The sequence below is a fragment of the Atta cephalotes genome (genome assembly GCF_000143395.1).
Source record: "Atta cephalotes unplaced genomic scaffold scaffold00023, whole genome shotgun sequence".
Classification (NCBI taxonomy): Eukaryota; Metazoa; Arthropoda; class Insecta; order Hymenoptera; family Formicidae; genus Atta; species Atta cephalotes.
Window position 1 is genome coordinate 2,562,311 of NW_012130087.1, and position 7,688 is coordinate 2,569,998.

The following is a 7,688-nucleotide window of genomic DNA, read 5'->3' on the forward strand; positions in this document are numbered from 1 at the left end:
ACGACGACGACGACGACGAGACGACACGAGACGACGACGACGACGACGACGACGACGACGACGACGACGACGACGACGACGACGACGACGACGACGACGACGACGACGACGACGACGACGACGACGACGACGACGACGACGACGACGACGACGACGACGACGACGACGACGACGACGACGACGACGACGACGACGATGATGACGACGACGACGACGACGACGCCGACAGTGGCGGTGCAAAGTGCACTCGGCTAAAGTGGACGTGGATGGGTAGCCAGCACCAAAATTAACGACCCAAGATCCATAAAGGTCCTGAGACCAGCACTAACGGCCGACCCGTGGAAATAATGCAGCTGGATGGTGCGCCGGCTTGTGATCCAAAATTTATGCGGTTAGACCGATCTAAATCACGATTTATAACACTGAGAGAGCCCTGGACCTTTTCGCCCCTACGACTTTTCTCGCATCTTTCTCGATTTATTCTGGGCACTGTATACATATACACATGTCATCGACTCTGACCTGAATGATTATTCTCTGTTCATCAAATAATCAACTTGCTCGACAGTTCTTACAGAAAGTTCGTCTTCAACTAACTCTTGATAAAGTTCTTTTTTTTTCAATTCGGCTGTCCGCCTACCACTTTTATTCCATTTGGACACGATTGATTTAAAACTTGAAATCGTTGAAATACGCTCGAACAACTTCGGAAATAAAACATACAGAAACATGTTCGAATTTTCTACCTTCATTCCAATCTTATGCTCTTCAAGCTTTTCGCTTTTCTTGTTACATTTTCAGAAATCTTTCGAGCTTTCCAGAGTTTTTTCTCTTTCTTCTTTTCTAATTTGTTATTTCATGTGTATTATTAATCCTTCTCATTTTTCTAAATATTACGTACAATTAATTTTTTCCTGTATCCAATTGTATCATTCTTCGAACTTAAAGACATTTAAAAACTATTTGAAAAAAATATATTCTAATATATTAATATAATTAGCTTAATTAAGTACATTAAATATTAAAATAAAAAGATAAATTATAAAATTCTATTAATTTAATAAATTTTTCTAGTAAAAAAGATTTTACCAGAAATTTTTTATCTTAATTTCTTATATAGAAACAATTGCTCTGATTTTTCTATTTACTTCCTTTTATGAATACAGATCGATTGATTATCAATAACACCATATTTTTTAAGAATGCCAGTTGTACGATCTGAATACGAAATTAATTAGAGATCGTTCGAATTTCTTTCTTTTCGCTCTATCAAACATCCTTAATCGAGATATCGACATTCAACCCCGATTAGATCCACGTTACGTTTGATTCGTTCATCCGAATGTAAAGAGCGAATATATCACGAACTCGAGTCTGAAATTTAATTAGCATGAGTGGCAATTTGCTACTACTGACTGCGAGAAAATTGAGATCACGTTATCGCGATTGTTCAATGAAAAAACAAATTATTCTCTTCTACCTGCTCAAGTAGACATTGCCAGCCAGTAATTATGTCAAAATGCGGAATTGTATGTGGCCTTCGACTAAGTAGCCAGCAAAGAAAAAGAGAATATCAAACGAATGTAGGAGAGCCGGAGTTCGTTGGCGCAAGTTGGCATTGCATCTCATTTATGTACTTATGGCAAGAAAAACAATGGAAAAATTACCGTAAAATATCTCTAACGTAAATACTTTTCTGTAAGTTTCATTTAAATCAAACAAGTTACAATAAAAGAGAAAATTTGATTCAACAAGAGGCAAGTAAATTTTTAAGCGCGTTTCATAATTTCGTATAATATTTATTAATAGTATTCTATTGCTTGAGAAAGTAAATCTAAGTAACGTATCATTAATTAAAAAAAAATTTTCGTTGCCGCACGATATAATATTTTAAGTAACAGTTATTTGTTATATTTAAATGATTATAATCAGATGTATATAGAGATGGATTGATTCATATTTAAGGAAAGATTAGCTAGATTTGCTACCATGCATGTAAACATTTAATTACAACTCAAACTCTGACAAAACGTTTTATATTTTTATATTAAAATAAACTACAATTAAAATAATTTATATTTGTTTTTCTATAACAACATTTTGTTATTTGATCATTACAAAATAACTTTAAAAAATATAATATTTACCAAGAAGTACATGTCTGCGGTCAGTTTTTTATTTCTATTACGTTTTCATTAATTTAATATAGAGTTTGTCATAGAGGCAATTTATACCGTGATATCAATTTACACCACTATCGGGGCACAATGCAGCACGTTTCATTTATTAAAAAAAAAAATCTATATAGTATATAGAACAATTCCTAGCATAAAAACATGGGAAAGGTTCTGTCTGTTAGTTTTACATTTTAATCATAATAGTACATACATTTTTCAAAAGTACAATTTTTTAAATCATAACATAATTAGCCGTTTAAAAAGTCTGATATCATGATTGTGAAAACTATGCCAACAAGCCCCGGTTTTCAAGGATTTGATTCAAGGATCCTATATGGAAACAAATCCTTGAATCAAAATTTTCGATACTTGCATTGCACTTCGTATGCAAGTAGTATATACTATTAGAAAGGATTGTTGTCGTGTGAAAGACAAGAAAACGGGCAAAGGACACAATAAAGATGAAGGAATCGTCGAAGGGTTGCGCTCGATTTGAAACAACAAGCAATGTTGTTTGCGAAAATATACGTATGAAAAATACGTAACAAAGATAAATATGGTAGTGATGGTGTGGCGGCGACACTTTTGCCTTAGGCGACAATTTTGGTTTTTGTCGATGCCTAAAATTAAATCTCCTTGGAGATCCGGTTGTTTTTTCTCCATGGCGAATAAGCAGGCATCTCTCAGGAGAAATGTTTGCTCTTCGGCGCCAATGGAAATTTTTACGAGACCGGAGAAGCAGGAAGCAGACATGGGAGAAGATTTTTTGCGCGCACAAAATCTTCGAGTGACAAGCAAGTAGAAATGTCTGGCAATAATCAGACGGTGCGTCAGGAAAACTGGTTCTTCCATGATGGTCGATTAAATTACTGTTCATCACTTGAAATAAACATGATAGACAGTATTTCGTATTTCTTGTATGACTATCAAATACTTCGAAATGGGAAATATTGAATTCTGAATTTGTAATATTGAAAAAAACTTGCACAAATGCAATGCATTATTAATTTATCAGTTTGCCAGAAATAACATTTTTATATAAGTTCTTTGATTAGTCATAAAAATATAATCAGCATTTTTCAATAATTTATAAGAATAATATTTTTTTAAGAGAAAGGAATCTGAAATAAATAGGATAAAGTCATTTTTTTCTTTAAAAAATATTTTTTCGTAACAGCTCATTAAATTAGAGAATTTAATATTAATAGTTTCAATAATACCAGGAAATGATGTATAGATAAAAATTTAGAAATTTTTCTAAATAGAAACATGATATCAATTCACCATATACATATCTTAATAAATTAAAAATTAAATTATAATTAATATTTTAATATAACTATTAATTAATATTAATTAATATTTTAATAAATTATAAATTAAAGATATGCATAAATTATATTTTAATTTGAGGTTTCATAATTTAAGATTTTATTTTTAAAAAGATGTACTTACATATATTGTACTTTAATAAAAATATCTCTTTGTAATATATTTTATCAAAAATTTCGTGATATAAATATTGTTAGCGCGATGTTATCCCAAAAATTCTAAAATTAAAGTAGAAGCATCCGAAAGCGAATATCCTAAGTGAAATTTCAAGGATTATCTCAGACATGTTAGTTATCATCGTTAATCGCGTGTAGTGCCGCGGTTTCTGGTGGATACCTACGACGATTATATCGTAACGATGGCGTTTCAACGTCGTCTGCTTGGCGTGCCCGAAAGGCATTTCTAATTTAAACGTTGCCGAGACGCGGTAGAACAGGAAAAGACTTATCGTGCGACTTCGGCTTTAAGGGCGCGTTCACACTGCGACGAGCGACACAGTGCAGCAGTAACTCCCGTAAACGTCGGGCAAGGAAAGTAACAAAACTTTTCGCGGAGTGTCACAATGAAACAAAATAAGAAACTCGAGTATACCAGTAACCCCTGGCATACAAACTCCTGACTGTTCTTAAACCCTTCTCCCTACTTCTTTCTTCCATAGTCTTCTCACTTTGTTTTGTCTCGCGGCACAGTGCGCGCATTTTCTTATGAACTGCAGTTACATGTCAACTTCTTTGACTACCAACGTCTCGGTAGATTGTAAACCGATGCGCTTCTTCAAGCTGAGAAAAAAGTCAATTGGAAAACGTTCGTTTTTCTCAGCACATTATATGTGTCGCTTTTCGGGATGAACAATTTCTCCTAAGAATCATAATTAAAAAAAATGATCGATCATATATTAAGTTTGTGAATCTTTATGGGACATTGTTCGTTAGTCGGGCTAACTAAATTGCCAAGAATTCGAAATGGATTAAAATTATCAATTGCAGTCTGTCACGTACTATACTGCATTCATGTGTCGCAATGATAAAATATTTTAAATAAATTTATACATGATATATAATAAAAAGACGTTCTAGTATATTTTTGATGCAAATTAAAAATACGCAGAAGCAAAAATATAAGAATAGAAACAAAACATTGAAAGTAATATCTATAGAGAAGTTCTTATCGATTTTACGTCGTGCTCGGGAACGAGGAATCTAGGGGTTAAAGATGAGCAAGCGTCCTCGTAGTAACTTGGGGAGATCCGGTTACTCCGCGTGCGAGAAATCTCCCTCTGTTTATTTTCTCTCAGTAACGTTCCAATATCGATACTCCGCCTCGAACCGTAGACGCGAATACTATCGATACCGCGCGTGTCGGCGACAAAGTATCGGCAAACATTCCATCGGTAATTCAATATCCTCGTTGCGAGGATACAGAATGGCCCAGAACTATAACACGCCCTTTCATCTCTAGATTCTATTTTAAATTTAAAATCGATTTTTCTCTATGCAAAACTCCATTCCGACATTAAATAATTGAACAATTAGTCCTTAAATTCTTTTTTGTATAAAGCCCATTAAAAAAATTAAATATAAAATACGTTTTTTTAAATTAAAAAGCTTTACCATTTATTAAACTATTAATACACAGCTCATTTTTTTTAATGTATTTTTTGATTCCTATGGTTGAAAGATAAACGATATTTCTAAAGCATCATAAATGAACAATATTTTATAAATAAGGGAGACCGTGGATGTTGATATATTTATAATTGCAAAATAACAAACGATAATATTTCATTAAAAAAATAGTATTTTCACAAAAACATTGTCATGATGCAATGAGTTATTTCCGATTGAATAGCGCTTTTTCAGAAATAGAAAATATTCTCAGTGTCTAATAGTCAGAAATAAAATAAATTAGTAACATATTAAATGTTATATTTATCACTTTGTTTATCACTTTGTTTATTATATCACAATTTCAACTATTTTTTTAGAAACTTTATCTTTTAATAACTTATAAAATTACATTCAGTCTTGAAATACATTTTTTGCTTAAGTAAAGTTAAAAAATATGTAAAAATATGTAAATATGGCAAGCCGAAAGTAGTTGTTGTGACAGGGTTTATTGTTATAACTGTTTTTACTTCATTATAAATTAATTTTAACATATATATAATCTCAGTAGTAGAATTTTAATCTTATGTAATATTTCATGTAATATTTAACGTCTTTTATTACATATCTATAATAATTACATATTATATACATATTATCTGAAAATTATTAATAAAGTTATGTTATGCACATTTTTCTTTAATTATTTTCTTTAATTAAAGAAAATATATTTTCTTTAATTATATTATATTGTGAAATTTGAATCTGTAACAATTGATTCCAGTAACTGTAACAATCAATCATGCACATTGGGCCTTATTGCAAGTATCATCATCTTATATTTTTCATTAATACAATAAAGATAATCATATCATTAAATTATAAAAATAATTTCTGTATTGATAATTCAAGTATATAGTTATTGAAAAATTCCCTTGCGATTTATATTTCATTTATTATATTATTTTATGGGTTTAGTTATGGGTAAAAAAATCATTAAAAAAAATTGTATCAACTACCTCGGTCTTCCCTAAATTTTTGCTATATATCTTGAATTTCTTTTTTAATAAAAGGATCATCCGAAAAACACACATTATCTCTTAATATATACCTTTGAATTATTCGTGTCTTGCGCATTTCTTTTCTTTGATTTATATACAACAATATTACAATTGTATATAACAATTTATATACAATTTATTATAAATATATTTTCTAAAGATGTCAAAATATACGTAAAAATTGCTTAATAATTTTTATATTTGTAAAAGTGATGAAAATTAATTCAGGACACAAAAGATCTATCGTATATAGTAAGAGTGTCAAAAACTGAGGTGTATTGATATTATTTACTTTTTTGCTAATATCATAAATACTCGCTTTTGAAGGAAAGAAGTATCCAAGAGCAAAGCATCGTGAATAATAAATTATTGATTGTTTCACGTTAACGTTTTTATTTGCATAAAAAAACGGAAGTAAAAAAAAGCAATTTAAAATCACTTGCATAATTGCATAGCGAATTGATCAATTATCGATGTATACTCGTAATAAAACAGAACTTTAGAGCAACTTTAGAGCAAGATAACAATGATCAGGGATGAACTTTTTCGCTCTTCCTTGATTCCTTTGCTTCTTATTTGCACGATTATACGATTATGGAAAGCGAGCACATGGAGGAGTGAAGTTACGCCCTATCCGCGAGACGATAAGTGGCGTCTGTTGCTTGTAAAACTCGTTCGGCTAGAAGTAACGTCTTATGAAACGGGAGAAGTTACGAATGGAAAAGCGAAGATGGAGAATAGGCAGAGGTAGAACGAGAAGGGCGGAGGTAGAAAAGGGAAACAGGAGAGGAGGAGAGACTTTAGACGACTCTCGCGTTTCGCCGCTATGCGTCCAAACTAAATATGTTGGATACGCATTTGTGCGTTTTGTTAACGCAACTTGACACCTCCGGCCAAGTCGCCATGCACAAAGTGCCGTAGAAATTACTGCCACCGGGCGTTTCTCTTCATCGTCATCTGAACATTCTTGCCTTTCTCTCTCTTCCATTTCGTTCGTCTCTTTTGAGAGAGAAAGAAGACTGCGACGAATACTGTAGCGATTTGTCAACCACGTTAATTAGTATTCATCATGACACTATAAAAAGTAGACAAATCAAATCAAACGGTTACAACGGGGGAGGAGGAAAGCGCGTTAGAAAGAGAAACGTAACGGAATCGTAGCTGAAATGCTTGACAAAGTGCTCGTTCAATTAATACCGGTTCTCAAGTTCGTTATACACTTCTCTCTTAAGAAAATTCTTGACATTATCGATACCAATTCCATCTAATTAACGTTTATTATGCACTTCTGAAATAACAATTGAATATTATACCATGATAATATTAATAATTGTTTGAATTATACATTGAATTTAATTTATTGCTATCAAGTTTAATTAATTATTGACATAAAATAAATAAATAAGAAATAATTTGGAAGTATAATTTGAAAGATTCAAAAATCAGAAAGAAATAAAGACATGTCGAAATGTATTTAAAAGAATATCGTTAAAAAGAAAATCAACAGAACAAAC